Raw genomic sequence first — 16,697 nt, 5'->3', positions numbered from 1 at the left:
TGAAGGGCATCGATAGGGTGACTACTCTCGGTTGTTTTTCCAGGGAAAGGGTATGAAAAATTAGAGGGCATAGGTCTAAGGTGAAGGGGGAAAAGATTTAACAGGAACCTGGGAGGCAATTTCTTCACCCAGAGGGTGGTCCGTATATGGAACGAGCTGCCAGAGGAAGTGGTTGAGGGAGGTACGTTAACAATGTTTAAAAGAAACTTGGACAGGTACGTGGATAGAAAAGGTTTAGAGAGATATGGGACAAACACAGGCAAATGGGACTGGCTTAGATGGGTACCTTGGTCAGCATGGCAAGTTGGGCCGAATGGCCTGTTTCTGTGCTGTACAACTCTGTGACTCTATGACCTGGCAGTGCAACAACCCATTGTCATCAGGAGAGGTCGGTACTTCCTCATCACTGCCTCACCCCACCCAAAGGATTCCAGACTTTGACAAACCTACTTCTGTTAAATAAGGAAATGGTGGAAAGTCGAGGGTGGAGAAGATTGGGCTAAACTCTTCAAATTGAGTGACTCTCAAACCTGCTAATCCAACATAAGGAATGGAAATTCCCAAAATCTTTACAGATAAGTGGGTTAACTGGCAGAAAAGAGCCCTCCCATTTAAAAGCCCACACATAAAGAGAAAAACAAAACACACTCAATTCTCCACTTAAGGCTTTAAAATGTGCATTCTTCTTTTACTGCCAGTTAAAGTCAGCCCAAGGACAGTGGGGAGCACCAGGCAGGCTTCTGAATCTGTAAAATACATCTCTTTGACATGGGAAACTGCATCTTTGGAGGGGCTGCACTGAATTGCCAAAGATAAACAAACCTAGTTTAAAATATACAACATTATTCATTTGCACCGTGCCCCTCCCTAGCCACTGAAGTTATACTAAATGGTTATTACAAAAGGCTAATATGGAGACATAAAGGATGGGTGGTGGGATGGGGGTGGGGGAAGCAGTGTAGCCTCTTTGCACAATGCAGGGAACAACATAGCACCGGGCCTGTAAGCAGATGTCAGTAATGGAGGGAAGCAAAAAAGCATCTGAGGATTTGTCACTATTGCATTAATAAAGTTTTATTCAAATGTGCACTTCACACTGCTAATTAAGGAAGTGTTGGGGGAGGGAACTGCCGTGTGACACGGATTTGAGAGAATTCAAACAATGAACATTTTTTCCCCCAAATTAATAATATCATAATCCAGGAGCGTGCAGTTTGACACTCCACAGATTAATTTCCCCTCTGTGACAACTGAAACAATTCCAGGAACTTTGAGGGAGGTGGAGAGGGACTGCATAGAGTAATTCCTCATAGAAGATTGTTCAAATTTACTGTCTGTTGTGTGTGAAGGGAATAAATAGGGATTTACTGAAATGCAGTTGAAGCAAAAAGCATGACAGATAATCCATCTCAGTTTGTGCCGAGGCTGAGAAACATGGGCCGGGTTTCCTTGCAGCCATGATCAGTCAAGGATAAAAACAGCCAAGAGAGGAAATGAGTGGATCCCAACAAGCTGAGGTGTCCTCTGGGTCCTAAAACCTGTCAGGTCTCGTCACAACACACACTAACTACTCAGTTGACACAAACCACACTCCATCCTGAACATTCCACAGTGCATATTTTCTTAAACAGGTTTGATCTTGATTCTGCAAAAACTACAAATACCAGATATTACTAACAAAAGAGATTGTAGTCAAAACAGAGACAAAACTGTAGATTTTTCCTCTTTTACAAAATTAGGAAATTTCACTCAAATATCTGTCCATCAGTTTAGAATTCAATTTTTGTAGGATTCTGTAGCAACATTATCTGACATTTTAACAATTTGTTTGCCTACTTCACAGAATTAGTCTGGTTAAACGTCAGAGCTGGCCCTTCACTACTACCAACCACTATAAGAACTTGCATTTATATAGCAGCTTTAATGTGGAAATATACCCCAAGTTTAAAGCAGTGTCTTAAAGGAGCAGGGAGAGGTATTTTGCATTCACTCATGGGATGTGGGTGTCACTGGGCTAGCCAGCATTTATTGCCCATCCCTAATTGCCCTAAGCTGAACAGGCATTTAAGAATCAACCACGTTGGTGTGGTCTAGAGTCACAAATAGACCAGACCAGGTACAGACAACAGATTTCCTCCCCTGAACAATATTAGAGAGCTATGTGAGTTTTTTTAGAACAATCCAGTGGTTTCATGGTCATCATTACTAACAACAGATTTTTTTAAATTTCAGATTTATTTAATTACTTGAATTTATATTCCCCAGCTGCCGTGGTGGAGTTCAAACTCATTCCTTTGAACCAATGGACTTTGGACAACTTAACCACAGTACTACTGTAGAAAGGCAAGAGGGGTTCAGCGAGGGGATCCCAGAGCTCAGGCCCCAGATAGCCAGTGGCAGAACGACAGGAAATGGGGATGATCCAAGAGGTCAGAACTGGAAAAGTTCAAGAGGTCTCGGCTGTGGGAGAAGGAGGGATTGTCAGGGCTGGAGGAGGTTCCAGAGATCAGAAGCATTGTGACTTGAAGGGATTTCAAGACAAAGGTCAAAATTTAAAAAACTAGACTGGGAGCCAACATGAAAACAGGGGTTCTAATGCTCGGGCCACTGGACTCAAGGGATATGGTCATTCAGTACAGCATTGTGCAAAGAACAGAAACTGCAGGCAAGCAGCATGTGATGACTCTCCCTTCTTTTTTGCAAGTCACTGGGTATTTTCTCCAACATTAACTTCAGAATATTTTTTTGATGGCTTGACACAGACTGAACTGCACCGACCAGGAAGATCCTGGATGATCACAAGTTGATTTCCAACTTGTACCACAGCTCTCTCTGTGGCCCATGCCTGGATATTCCCAGAACTGCAACGCTTCTTTAAATTATATACAACTACAAAGTGCAAAAGCCAGTATGTGGTGGATTGATCATTTATCTATCTGACTGTTGTGGCCTCACCCACTCACTGAAAATGCACCCTCCATGACTCAGAGTGCAAACACATCTCCAAGCAGTCAATAATTAAAGAGACAACATCACGACAAGCTGCAGAGGACCTACTTTATACAGGCCAAGTATCTCTGTCTGAGTTTCCATTTAGAAATGCCCCAGAGGTTCAGCACTTGGAACTAAAAATATCTGATGCTTGAAAGGGTTTGTCGTAACTCCCTGCCTCTATTGTGAAGGTTTAGAGGCTCACTGGGGTACCATAGCCTTGCCGGGTGGCCCTCCTTTACGTTATACACCCAGGTTGTGAGTGTCAGTGGACTTTTTGCAGCAGCTAATGAGATGGGAATCAGGACTCAGATTCCTCCCCTTCCTTTTCCCTTTCCCCTTCCTGAGCCACGCAGTACAATTCAACGTGGCTCTGACCAGAGATCAGATCAGATCAGACGTATCGAGCAGTGAGTGAACTTGGAACCTTCCTGTTCCCCAAGGTTCACCACGGCACCAGGTGGTGCATGTACTCACCAAACACTTGGGTCCCACTCATTTGGAATTTTCTTAAAAATTCGGTGATTCCTGCCAGAACTGATCCGATTCCGAAGTGCTGTGACGTCACGCTAATCTCCGGCTGAACTTGTGAATGAATGCAGTGCAGTGAGGAATCACTCGGAAGTTCTCACTATCACTATCTGTAGTCAAGTGATTAATTATGGCTGGTAGTACTGGATTTTTGCCAAGAGCCACAAACAGCAAGAGAATCAGTTTAAGTCAAACAAGTGTCATGAAATCTGTAGGTGTTGGAAACAGGTTCTTTAACAAACCAGAGAGGGTCGATGTTTTAGAGGCGCCCTACTAATATCAATGTGATAGCTTTAGTTAGAAATCTTGTACGCTTTGATCTAGTGTCAGGGTGAGAACTATTGCCGCAGAATCACTGAGTTTGAACGAGGAAAACAACCTCCCCCTCATTACTCCAATGTCACCACTCCTCAGCTCAAGTACTCACATGCTTAACTATTCAGATCTCTCCCTCCCTCCCTCCCTCTCTCTCTCCCCCCAAGTTCTCCAGCCAGTTCCCAGACTCCTCCTTTAGTTGATCTGTAATGTTAGATGCACGACACTGACACAGCCTTCAGGATTTCCCTTTCCTCCTCATGGGCACTCCCTCGGTTTGGGTTAATCACACAGATTGTACAGCATTCCACAATAGCCTCGCCTCCCAATCTTCCTCCTTCCTCTCCTCTGGTGTCGACTCCTTGCCATGAGACGGCTTTGAACCAGGAGTCCCCAACATTCACTGTCATTACCAGCAGCTCACAGTACAGTATTCTTGTACAGCCAAATACAGCAGGGCTCCACTAGTTCTGCTATAGCACTAGGTAAAACTGCCTAGAGTACGTAAGACCTCTAGTGCTGTCCTGAGAAACGCTATTGGGGGTCCAATGTATGACACAAGTCTCTTGAGCAATAACACTCGCACCTAATTCAAGCACAGCGCTGAGATTACCAGTGGAGAGACCCCAGGAGAACTGGTACCGTGCAGAATCCAAACCAGAGCGGGGCCGAAGGCACACCTCAGTTATCCTGTTGACCTTTGCCATCCTATTTCCACAAGGTCAGCCAAACTAATAGTGACTCTATACTAACTCACTCTTTCTTAGAGCCTCAAACTACAGAGCCCCTCACCTCCTTCAGTCTACCTGCTTCTACAAGCCGAATCCGACCAAGAGACAAAGCTGAAGAGAGGATTAGGCTGGATAGCTTTTCCTTGGCTGGCATGTAGACAATGGGCAGAATGGCCTTCTCCTGTCCTGTGAATGCTTTATGAGCAATAGTGCTGATTTCAGGCAGCTTGTTTTATATTAGTGAAGGGTTCAAATGGCAGGGAGCAGAAGTTGAAATCAGGAGTGTGGGAATAAGAAACAAATTAAGGGGAACTACTTTTATCCAATGGGCAACAGAGCAGTCACATAATTTACAAGAACAGGCCACTGAAGTACCCAAAAGGTTTCAGAGGCAACCCAGCGAGTTTTGAGAGGGAAAAATGTGTTGTAGAGTAAGGTTAGAGGGTTGGCTGTCAATTACGAACATGTCAAAACTAATGCTCTTTCTTTGGTTCTCAAGTATGGTCTTTTAAAAAACATTCTTATGCATCAAAAAAAATTGAATCCGTCTTTCATAGAACCTCTGTAATCCCTAATATCAAACTTCTGAGGGAGCAGAAAAAAATCTATAAGCAACACCAGCAAGGAGAAAACGCTGAGATTTATCTTCAGCCCCAAAGGTCATTGAACAAAGACTGGGTGGACTACAGTCTAATTCTGTACTATAAACAGTATTACATAGGCATGAAACAGAATTTCACCTACAAGTCACTGACTAATGGTCCATTAATGTGACAAGGACTAAGAAACACTGTACATTCAGTTGATATAAAGCAAGCATCTAATCTTGAAACCCCTTGAGGACAGTTCCAGACAGAAGGTAAAAGCTGTACAATGTCACACAAGAAATACAAAATGCCCCAGTTTTGCCTGTTTCATTGGACCAAACCTGCACAGTACTGAATTTTTCTATCAAATTCATATTAAAATAAACATGTTATCTCGTTCCTCCCAATGCAGTAACTGGCAGCATCAAGTCTGAGTTTACAGTTTTAATTCCCAGTAAATGTAATATAGATGGTCACAAGTAGATGATGGTTGGGATACTACAGGGTATCTGGGCCACAAATAAGGGGGAAAAATATAAATCAGCCCGAGTCTTCACCCAGCAAGTGTGTGGACATTGAAGCTCCAAGGGATAGAAGGCTATGGACCAAGTGCTGGTAAATGGGATGTGTATAGATGGGTACTTGATGGTCATCATGGGCATGATGGGCCGAAGGGCCTGTTTCTGTGCTGTATGACTCAATTAGATGAGGACAGGATCAGGTTGGGACCATTTTAGGCCAATTTACTGTTATGATGTAGGGGAAAAAAACAATTCTCCATCATGCCACTACTTCTTAAAGCTACAGTTCAGACTACCCTCAACACCTCGATGGCAATTGATCACATCTCCAACAAGCTGCAACTAGTTTTACGTTTTCCTCTCCATTGCACTAACACATAACAAAGGTCTGGGCACCATCTATAACAGTGGTGAACTGTTTACTGGAATCAGATGCCAATACGGCACCAATCAGATGGCTGATTATATAATGCTAGGGCCACTTGTCTGGCCTGCTGATGTGGTAGACAACTTTTTTTTAAAACAAGCTCAAGTGAATTCATAGAATCAAAAGAGAACAGGAAAAATATTATAATGGCACAATATCTACACTAGAGAGCTAGAAACAGTCCACAAGAAGTTAGGCTACCAGGATTACATTCAACAGGTACAGAGATGGCTTCTGATGAAGGGTCCTGGACTTGAAACACCAGCTCTGTTTCTCTTTCCAGAGATGCTGCCCGACCTGCTGAGTATTTCCAGCGTTTTAGCATCTGCAATTTTTTTTAATGTTCATTTACCAGAGATACCAGCTTTCAGCACCACACAGTTTGTTAGATGAATCCAATCAGTTTTGTGCTCTGCAATATACGCTTTGGTATGGGATGCACCATCACCAAATGCTCATGAAGAGCATTTCTGATGAAATATCATTGGCCCAAATATTATCTCTACTTCTCTCTCTACAGATGATGCCTGACCTGATGAGTGTTTCCAGTATTTTCTGTATTTATTTGAGATTTCCAGCAACCAGTCACTCAAACCTTGAATTTGGCTACTTTACCCATTTCAACCATGGAGTCAAGCAGATGTTTCTCTCATACCCTCTGAACAGGGTCACCCAGCATTTGTTATTAATACAAATACACAGGAGACTGCAGATGCTGGAGTCTGGAACAAGAACCAGAATGCTGGAAGAACTCAGTGAGTCAAGCAACATCTGTGGAGACAAAAGGTGTACGTCAGGACTGATGCAGGGCCTTAACCTGAAATGTCGACCTACACCTCTTTGCCTCCACAGATGCTGCTTGACCTGCTGAGTCCTTCCAGCGTTCTTTATTTTGATATTAATACAACTCCATGATTTGTATGTTCCTTCCTGTGGAAGCTAATTTGATGAGTAAAACATTAACTCAGAGGTTAACAGCCTGATTAAATATTCAAACATATTAAACCACTACATAAAGGAATGACACTAATAACCATGCCACTTGAACTGTCCCATGCCAATGCCTTCTCTCCACTGCACAGGAACACAGTAAAATCAGAGCAGGAGTAGGCCACTCGGCCCCTTAATTCTGCCTCACCATTCAATAACATCATGGCTGATTTCACCTCCTCTTTTGAGCCAGTTCTGCACAGCCCTTAATTCCTCGCTCTTCCCCCACCTTATCTAATGATCTGCCCTCCACTACCCTTGGGGGCAGAGAATTTCAGAGATTCACCCCCGTCTGAGAGAAAAAAATTCTACACACCTCAGTTTTAAATGAGCTACCCCTTATCTTGTAACTGTGTGCCCTTGTTCAAGACTCTCCTACCAGTGAAAGCATTCCAACATCTACTCTGTCAAACCTTAGGATCTTACATGTTTGAATAAGATCACCCCTCATTCTTCCAAACTACAGAATACATGCAATCTTCCCAGAGGGAGGCAGTAGACAAGATACCAGCTATGCATCCATTGCCAATGCTCCTGGTCTGAAATCTTTCCACAACAGGTGTCCACTATAATGCAGTAAATCCATGCAGCATCACAAGATGGGCTTCCCACCGAGCATCCCAAAATGAATCAAAGCCACTAACTACACGGCAGAAGTAAACTAGTCCTAAGTAGAAGCAAGGTTGAGTGTCTGGCACGGTAACCTCACATTGGGTCCAGGACAGGGCCTGGTGAGAAGGTAATTCTCCATAATATAGCAAAAAAGAGAATAATTGCTTTAATGTAATTTTTTGACACTTGACTTGCCGTTTATGAAGTAGAATTTTAGATCACATACCTATTCAGTAAACTTTATATATTAGTTTCGCACATCATCATTATTCTGCAAGGACCCTTGAAAGGTTTTACTGCACCAAAGGCATACCAGCAGTGCAAGTTCTTGTTGGACCCCACCATCAATTCTACAGCCAATCTGAACACGACCCAGAAGTGAAAGAATTTCTGTTAGCTATTCTACTCACATTAACTCAGGTTAAATCCATTCCATGCAAATCATTTTGAAGCGAGATTCCAACTTTTATAGTGTCCAGTTCTGGGCAGCACACTTTAGGAAGGATGTGAAGGCTTTAGAGAGAGTATGGAGGTGAATTCAGGGATGAGGGACTTTAGTTATGTTGATAGACTAGCGATGCTGGGGCAGTTGTCATTGGAACAGAGGAGGTTTTGAGGGGATCTGAAAGAAGGATTTAAAATCATGAAGGGTATAGACTGAGTGGGCAGAGAGAAACTGTTCCCATTGGCAGAAGGGTCAAGAACCAGGGAAGCAAGAATGGCAAGAGTCAAATGCCACAAGGAATTTTTTTTAAAAACACACCGCAAGTGGTTTGGTGTCTGGAATGCACTGCCAGGTGCAGTAGGGGAGGTAGACTCAATTGTAGCATTCAAAAGGGAGCTGAACTGAAAGGAAAGAATTTGCAGAGGCCTGGAGAGAGTGCAGGGGAGTGGGATTAGCTGTATTGCTCTCATATAGAGCTGGTATGGACCCCACCTTTATACTGGCCAACTATGACCTCCTTCCATGCTGTAACCATTCTGAGATTCTCCAGGCCAGGTCCCCAAGCTTGCTGAATACAACAGGCTTGACTTCCAAGTCTGAGCTCCACGCACACCATCCGTACAATGGAGCTTGAAAAAGTATTTCCTATAGAACATTCAAAGTGCTGGAAGAACTCAGCAGGTCAGGCAGCATCTATAGAGGGAAATGGACAGTCGACGTTTCAGGTCAAGACCCTTCATCAGCACTAATGTGAGAAAGAGTTCCCCTCAGTGTCCTGGGACCAAAGATTACCTCTCACCCAGTCATCTGATCATTCTCACGCTGATGTTTGTGGGAGTTTGCTGTGCACAAACTGCGGCTGTGTTTCGTACATCACACCAATGATTACACTTCAATGTGGTTCACTGACTGTAAGTTTTTGGAAATTCACCTAAAGTAGATGTCATAGGGTTCATTGCCTATCCCTAAACTGAGGAGGAAGTTAAATGTCAACCACATCGGTGGGTCTGGAGTCACATATAGACCAGACTGTGTAAGGACGGCAGATTTTCTCCCCTGAATGACATCAGTGAACCAGATGGGTTTTTACAACAATCCAGTGGTTTCACGGTTACTGTTATTGAGACTGGCTTTTTTTTTTAAAGTCCAGATGTATTTAATAACTTGGACTAAAACTCCCAAGCTGCCATGGTGGGATGCGAACTCACATCTCTGGATCAATGATTCAGAACTCTGGCTGCTACGTAATTTAACCCCTACACCATCTCCCAAGTTCTGGGAAGGGGAATTAAGTTCTTTTTACATGAACCCGCCTCTTTTACAGCACTTCTTGGAACACTATATTTATAACTCTAAGAATATTTACGTCACCCTAATTAAAAGCAGGGGAAAAGACTTTTGCAACGAAAAATCTGCTGGAGGAACTCAGTGGGTTGAGCAGCATCTGTGGGAGGAAAGGAATTGTCATAGTTTCGGGTCGAAATCCTGCATCCGGACTCACTAAGAGACTTTTGCATTCTGTACGGTGCCTATAGCAACCTTAGAACATGCCAAAGCACCTTTTTATTTGTTCTTCTGGTATTGGCTAGGCCAGCGTTTATTGCCCATTCTTAATTGCCCTTGAGAAGGTGGTGGTGAGCCATCTTCTTGAATCACTACGGTGTGGTGATGTCAGTCCTTCCCCGCAGCTAACAATAACATTCTTCTGACCTCATTGTCCTGATACTTCCTACTGTAGAGAGTTGGCACCAAGGTCCTATCCTCACTCTCCCCTGCTCTCCTCACTCCACTCCACACACACTGATATCCCTCACCAATCTTGGCTTCACTGTTGCTCCAGGCTCCAAATGCTTCTGGCACTTTGGCATGGAAATTGGATTCCACTGTAACCCGTGGGCAAGAAAAATTATCAAGAGATGAAGGATCTCCACAAACAATAGCTAGTGGAATTCTAACCCTGGAGCAAAACAGCAGCCAGAACTGGGGAGTGGTGAAGAGGGGCAATCTGGGGAATGGAGCACGACTGGTTTTCTTTCCTCCCACAAGACAAGTTCAACAATACAATCATGGCTGTGAGTTACGAGTGACCCTGCCCAATGCAACGCCGGTTAGATCTGTGCATGAGCAGGCAGATACTGTGCACCCAAGGCTACAGATGCAGAATGGTCACTTTGCTGAGGTATACAAGACCGATCAGCGCCCTCAAGGAAAAACCCCGATAAGAGGCAATGCCGAATGGGTTACAGATGTCAAAGGCTTTCAATTTCTATAGCATCTTCCACATCCTTTCAGGTCTTTTGAAAGTCCTCACTTTTGAAATGTGGTCATGTTTTGAAAGGTAGCACTGCCAAAATATGCACAGCAAGCTCCCAAGGGCAGTAATGTATTATCGGTATCATCTGTTTTAGTGGTGTTTATTGAGGATTAACTATTGGCCCAAGACACTGGGAAAAACATCTCTATTCTTCAAAATGCTTCCCTTTGACCTGACAGGCCCTTGGTTTTACATCTTATCCAAAATACAGCACCTCAGACAACGAAATGCTCCTTCAGTACTGCACTGGTGTATCAGCCTTGAGTTTTGGGCTCAAGCATCAGAGCAAGGTTTGAAGCCACAACATTTAGACTCAAGGGTAAGGGTGCAACTCACTGAGTCACAGCTGGCATGGCAGGAAGTGGAGAGAACTGGCAGAGAAAGGGACAAAATTGATTGCAAGGAAAGAACTTGAAAAAGAGCCTGATAGCCTGTTGCCTTGATCAGGGTGCAGAGGTCAAACACCTCTTGAGAAACGTCACCGACCCACGGCAGGCTCTCAGGAAACTGAATTTCAACCCAAAGATTTTGTGCTCTAGCTGCTACTGATGTAATCGGGGCCTGAAAGCTATTTGGACTGGAAGTCTATTCTTGTGTCAGACCAGTGGCTGAGTCAGACAAGAGTTGAGTCAGACCATCCTGCCAAATACGTATTGAGGAAATCCAAATGCATTCATCTCTTGACAGCATCAAACCCCTTATTATAAAGTAGAAAAATCCCTGAAAACCACATCTCAGTTCTCTGCGTCAAAAGTAAAGACCACCAAGGCCCAAATTTATCTCAAAAACATTGAAATATCGGTAGACTTGGTTTCTAATGCTCAAACAAAAAGGGAGATGACATGATCAACTTTTGCAGCACAAGTTTTCTCCATTCCTCTGAGGTTTCCCCTTCTTTGTTTCAAATTCCAGTTATGTATTTATCTCACCCTTCCTTGTCCTTTACTCCTCCTCCTCTCTCACCCGCACCAGCTCCCCCCAACCCAGCTGCAGGTGTTGAATTGTGTGGAGCTCCACAGACACATGCCACGCTCCAGCCCCTTAAGATCAAACATGTTAGATTTGTACTTTTAGAAGCATCTCTGCCCTCTGATATTTCTTTGTCAATTCAATAAATGAATGGTAGAGCTCAATAATGACACCTCCGATGTGCTGACAACGTCAACACAAAAGGCAATCGCTCTGCTAGATCTCAAGGCCCTGCCAACAATATCAGATACTATCGCAGGATCTAATCTAATCTAATCAAACCTCATACTTACCCTGCTTTACGCACCTCTGGTGTAAATGCTTTGGATGAAGTGCCTTGTTGTGAACCCAGTAATAAAAACTCTTCACAGATCGGGCAGCATCTGTGGAAAGAGAAATAGAGTTAATATTCAGGTCGAAGACCCTACATCAGAACTAACAAAGGGCCGAGGACCCGAAACATTAACTGTTTCTCATTTGACAAGTGCTATCTGACCTGCTGAGTGTTTCCAACATCTTCTGCTTTTATTTCAGATTTCCAACATCTGTTGCTTTTTTGATTTTCATTCAAACGTCTACTCCTCACACTGCATCAGCTGACCCAGTAGGCAGTCCTGCTCTAGAGACCTCAGCACATAATTTAGTCTGGCACTCCCGTGCAAGAAATAAAGGGCAAAGTCTTTCAGAGGTGTTCACCCAAAGCCCTGTCTCTAGATCTATGAAAGAGTGGGGATCATTATTGCATTGACATCTATGGGACCTTGCTGTGTTCAAGTTGGTTTCTGCATTTGTTACATTGCAACAGTGATAACAGTTCAAAAGTATTTCACTGGCTGTCAAGAGCTTTGGGACAACATGAGAAATGCAAGGTACTTCCATCCCCTCTTTCCTGCGTCAGAGTCATATCTCAGTTACAGGACAAAACCAGTAAAACTCAGGAACAGATGATGATAATCCCCACCCAAAGCAATGAAACAACCTTTCCTTTCTCTTTCAAGCTGACTGCCCTGTTGATTGTTTTAGCTGTGGGTGGAGGGGAGGAAATACAGACAAATGAATCAGATAGGGACATAAAATCAAGGTGGATGGAGCAGCAGTTTCTTTTAAATACTTAGAAATTGAAGTTGACAATTCAGTTGCTTTTATAACGCAAGTTATTCCTGTCTCCACACCTTCACCTCCATCACTCCAATAGACACGAGCAATAGCCCCTCCTTAAGGTGCTGGCTAACAGCTCTCAAGGTGTCATGGACCCTTTAGTACCTTGCTCCAACTGCCCATTCCCTGCAATGGGAGCCCAGACAGTGGCAGTGGGCGATTCTAGCATGAGAGGATCACAGTAAGGCTATTCTGTGCCTTTCACAATCTCCAGCATGAGAAGGGCAATGCATAGCAATCAAGAGCTGGGACATCTCTTCCACTTTCTAGCTCAAGCATCTGAAGCCAATGGATGCAAACCCACTGAATGTAACCCAGAAGATTCAAGGTTCACTCCTCTTGTTTCAGGTTATCAGGCTCAGCTCACATGGTAACAGGGCTGCTACGATTTGCCTCATGTGGGACAATCGACAAGGGATGCTGCTCCCAACATCACATGTGTGTGATGGTCACATGAGGACAGTGTCTCTGAACAGCCTGCTGACTCACAACTGCCAATGCAATTTTAATCTAACTCTCTTGGTATGAAACCTTAGGGACCAAGGGGAACCCACCCCCACAGTATTAGTGGAGACACAAGAGACTGCAGATGCTGGATGGTCAATATTTTGGGTCGAGATCCTACATTAGGGCTGTGTATAGCCGTGACTGACTTTAATGGAGGCTGTCGAGGTATAAATATACCCAGTCCTATCAGTCCAGCAGTGAGTAGATGAGGTTAATGTTGTCCCACACTGGCTTGACTCAGTCATGACAAGGTGCCTTTTGGTTCTGGTACTGGAAGGTTTGTAGAAATTGTGAACATTTATTCAGTGAAAGGGGTGAGAGAATACTGGGTTAATCCCACAACTGGGTTTAGAAGACTCATCTTTAAAGGGCCCATTTCATCCTGTCCAATTTTACTTTGGGGAATCCTGGGACATGGACCATACAGTTTTCCAGCAAATGGATGGAAACTCAGAGAGCACGTGCCCGACTTCCTGGTGGCGGAGCTCTGCACCAGGACCACGATTTTGTGAAACAATCAACTTTCTGTTTTCCACCTTATTCTCCTTCTGGTTTCCAGTCAGTTTTTCCTCTGTAGTACTGAGGTTTTGACGTATGGGTTACATCACATTAGGAATAGGGAGAGTTGCTAGTTCTGTTTCTCTTGTCCCTTGGCCTTTTGCCTTCTGGCACCGAAACAGTAACCATCACAAAAACCTTGCAGATTGGACCTGCATCTCACCTCTGCTGTGAAACTATGCCTTATCGAAACACAGAACACAAAAAAAGTACAGCACAGCAACAGGCCCTTCAGCCCACCATGTCTGCACCAACCATGATGCCAATTTAAACCAATCCCATCTGCCTGCACATGGTCTGTATCCCTCCATTCCTGCCTGTTCACGTGTCCGTCTAAATGCCTCTTAATGCCTCTACCATTTCCCCTGGCAGCATGTTCAAGCACCCACCACTCTGTGTAAAAAAAACTTGCCTCGCACGTCTCCTTTAAACTTTCCCTCTCTCACCTTAAACCTATATCCTCTAGTATTTGACATTGACCCTGGGAAAAAGATCCTGACTGTCTGCCCTAGCTATACCTCTCATAAGTTTATAAACCTCTATCAAGTTGCCCCTCAGCCTCCGACGCTCCAACGAAAACAATCCAAGTTTGTCCAACCTCTCCTGAAAGCTAATATGCTCCAATCCGGGCAACAGCCTGGTGAACTCCTTCTACACCCTCTCCAAAGCTTCCACATCCTTCCTATGGTGTGGTGACCAGAACTGCACACAATACTCCAAATGTGGCCTAACCAAAGTTTTATACAGCTGCAGCATGACTTCAGAATTTTTATACTCAGTGCCCTGACCAATGAAGGCAAGCATGCATATGCCTTCTTTACCACCAGATCCACCTGTGTTGCCACTTTCGGGGAGATCTGGACTTGCACCCAAGATTACACTATACATCAATGCTCCTGAAGGTCCTGCCATTTACTGTATACTTTCCTCTTGCATTTGACCTCCCAAAATGCAACACCTCACACTTGTCCAGATTAAACTCCGTCTACCATTTCTCCACCCAATTTTCCAGCTGATCTATACCTTGCTGTATCCTTTCACAACTTTCTTTGCTATCCTCAACTCCTCCAATTTTTGTATCATCTGCAAACTTACTAAAGAGACTACCTACATTTTCATCCAAATCAATAATGTATATTACAAACAGAGATCCCAGCACTGGTCACAGACCTCCAGTCAGAAAAACACCCCTCAGCCACCACAGTCTTCTGTGACAAAGCTAATTTTGGATTCAATTTGCCAACTCACTGTGGATCCCATGTGACTTAACCTTCTGGACCAGCCTACCAGGAGGGACCTGGTCAAATGCTTTACTAAGGTCTACGTGGACAACATTCACTGCCCTACATCAATCATTTTCGTCACATTCTCAAAAAACTCTATCAAATTTGTGAGAGAGGACCTCTCCCGTACAAAGCCATGTTGACAATTTCGAATAAGTCCACACTTTTTCAAATGTGAGTAAATCCTGCCCCTAAGAATCTTCTCCAATAATTTCCCTATCACTGATGTAAGGCTCACTGGCCTATAATTTCTGGTTTGTCCATGTTGCCAAACTTAAAACAGAGGAACAACATTAGCTGTTCTCCAGTCTTCTGGGACCTCACCTGTGGCTAAAGAGTATACAAAGATCTGTCAAGGCCCCAACAATCTCCTCCCTCGCTTCCCTCAGTATCCTGGGATAGATCCCATCAGGCTCTGGGGATTTATCCACCTTAATGGTTTTCAAAACACTTTGTTCCTCCAAAAGGACTGCGTCACATGGCCTCTTCACTCTCTAGACATGGCAAGCAATTCCAAACTCATGGTGCAAATTACAACAGAAATAACCCTGGACATTTTGAGCAAGATATCTGAAAGGGAATGCTGCCGCCTGACACAGGCTGCAGGAGTACGTGCTGAGGGATGCATTGAAGCTCGGTGCAGCCAACACAAAGGCTCTGTGGAGAAGGACTGCAGTCTAGGTCCTGCTGCCACTGGACATTGAGGGGTTCAGCCCTGTGTAAAAGCCTCACAAACACAGGAGTGGGAATGATGCCTTGTACAGAGAATGTGCTAGCACTACATATGTATAGACCCGATAATACTATGTATGTGTAGACTGGACGACACTATGAATGTAAGGAAAGCCCCTGCTAAAGCATCCAAGCAAGGGGAGGTTTTACTTTTTTTTTCCACTTTTGTGCAAATAAAGTTTTACAATAAAACATCCATATCCAAGGAAGGGAGCTCAGTATATCTCAGACATACCTCAGAGTGGTAGGATACATATACCAATACAAGGATCCTTTAAAAGCATTATTCCTAACCTCAAATGAATTTGCTCAGTAAACATAAAAGAATTCCTTACAAGGTTGGAGAGAAATGTATAGAGCTAAAGTTAATTTGGACTGCTCTTCTGTGTCTCATCAGAAGGCTCATTATAGCAGAGTACTTAAAGAAATTTAGGAGTAGCTAGGAAATTGTCCAGACTATCAGTGGAAAAGCCAAGTGAGGATAAAAAAAACTGCAATAAAAGAAACTGGAGAAGTCACCGTGGTGGGGGGGAGGGGCACGGGGGTTAAAGAGAAAGAGAGTGAGAGTTAATACTTTTCATTAGAATATTCTGATGAAGGGTCTCAGAGCTGAAACATTGACTTAGTTTCTCTCCCCACTGATGTTGCCTGAGCTGCTGAGTGTTTCTAGCACTTTCTGCAACTATTTTAGATTTCCAACATCCATGTTCAAACAAATCCTGGCCCAGTTTCCCCCAGGGTAATTCCCCAGGAATAAAGCAGTGAATTCATTCGCAGCCCCTATTTCCTTATTTCCAACGTACTTGATTATACAAACATACAAATTAGGAACAAGAAGAGGCCACTCAGCCACTAAAGCATCCTCTGCCATTCGATAAGATCACGGCTGATCTGATTGTAACTTTGGGGAGTGTAACCAAGAATTCTGCCTCCAGTCTTTGCTGAAACTGTTCTACAAAACTCTGTTGGGAGACACACAAGAGTGAGTGTTACAGAGTAAGCAAAAAGGCAATAACTGCCCCTTTC

The 16,697-nt window shown here is 43.8% G+C and overlaps 1 protein-coding gene across 3 annotated transcripts in view; it reads right to left on the bottom strand.

The window, feature by feature from the left end:
* LOC127566942 (bromodomain adjacent to zinc finger domain protein 2A-like) overlaps positions 1-16,697 on the bottom strand; it is a 91,704-nt gene that overhangs the window by 70,366 nt on the left and 4,641 nt on the right. For 2 of the 3 annotated variants that reach the window (XM_052009482.1, XM_052009483.1), the window contains exon 2: positions 11,727-11,816. The gene's annotated coding sequence lies outside the window, so the exon portion shown is untranslated. The remainder of the gene's footprint in view (positions 1-11,726; positions 11,817-16,697) is intronic. The other variant, XM_052009484.1, reaches the window with a different exon arrangement.

This window comes from Pristis pectinata, chromosome X (assembly GCF_009764475.1).
Source record: "Pristis pectinata isolate sPriPec2 chromosome X, sPriPec2.1.pri, whole genome shotgun sequence".
Lineage (NCBI taxonomy): Eukaryota > Metazoa > Chordata > Chondrichthyes > Rhinopristiformes > Pristidae > Pristis > Pristis pectinata.
This window is presented reverse-complemented; position numbering and strand designations above follow the sequence as displayed.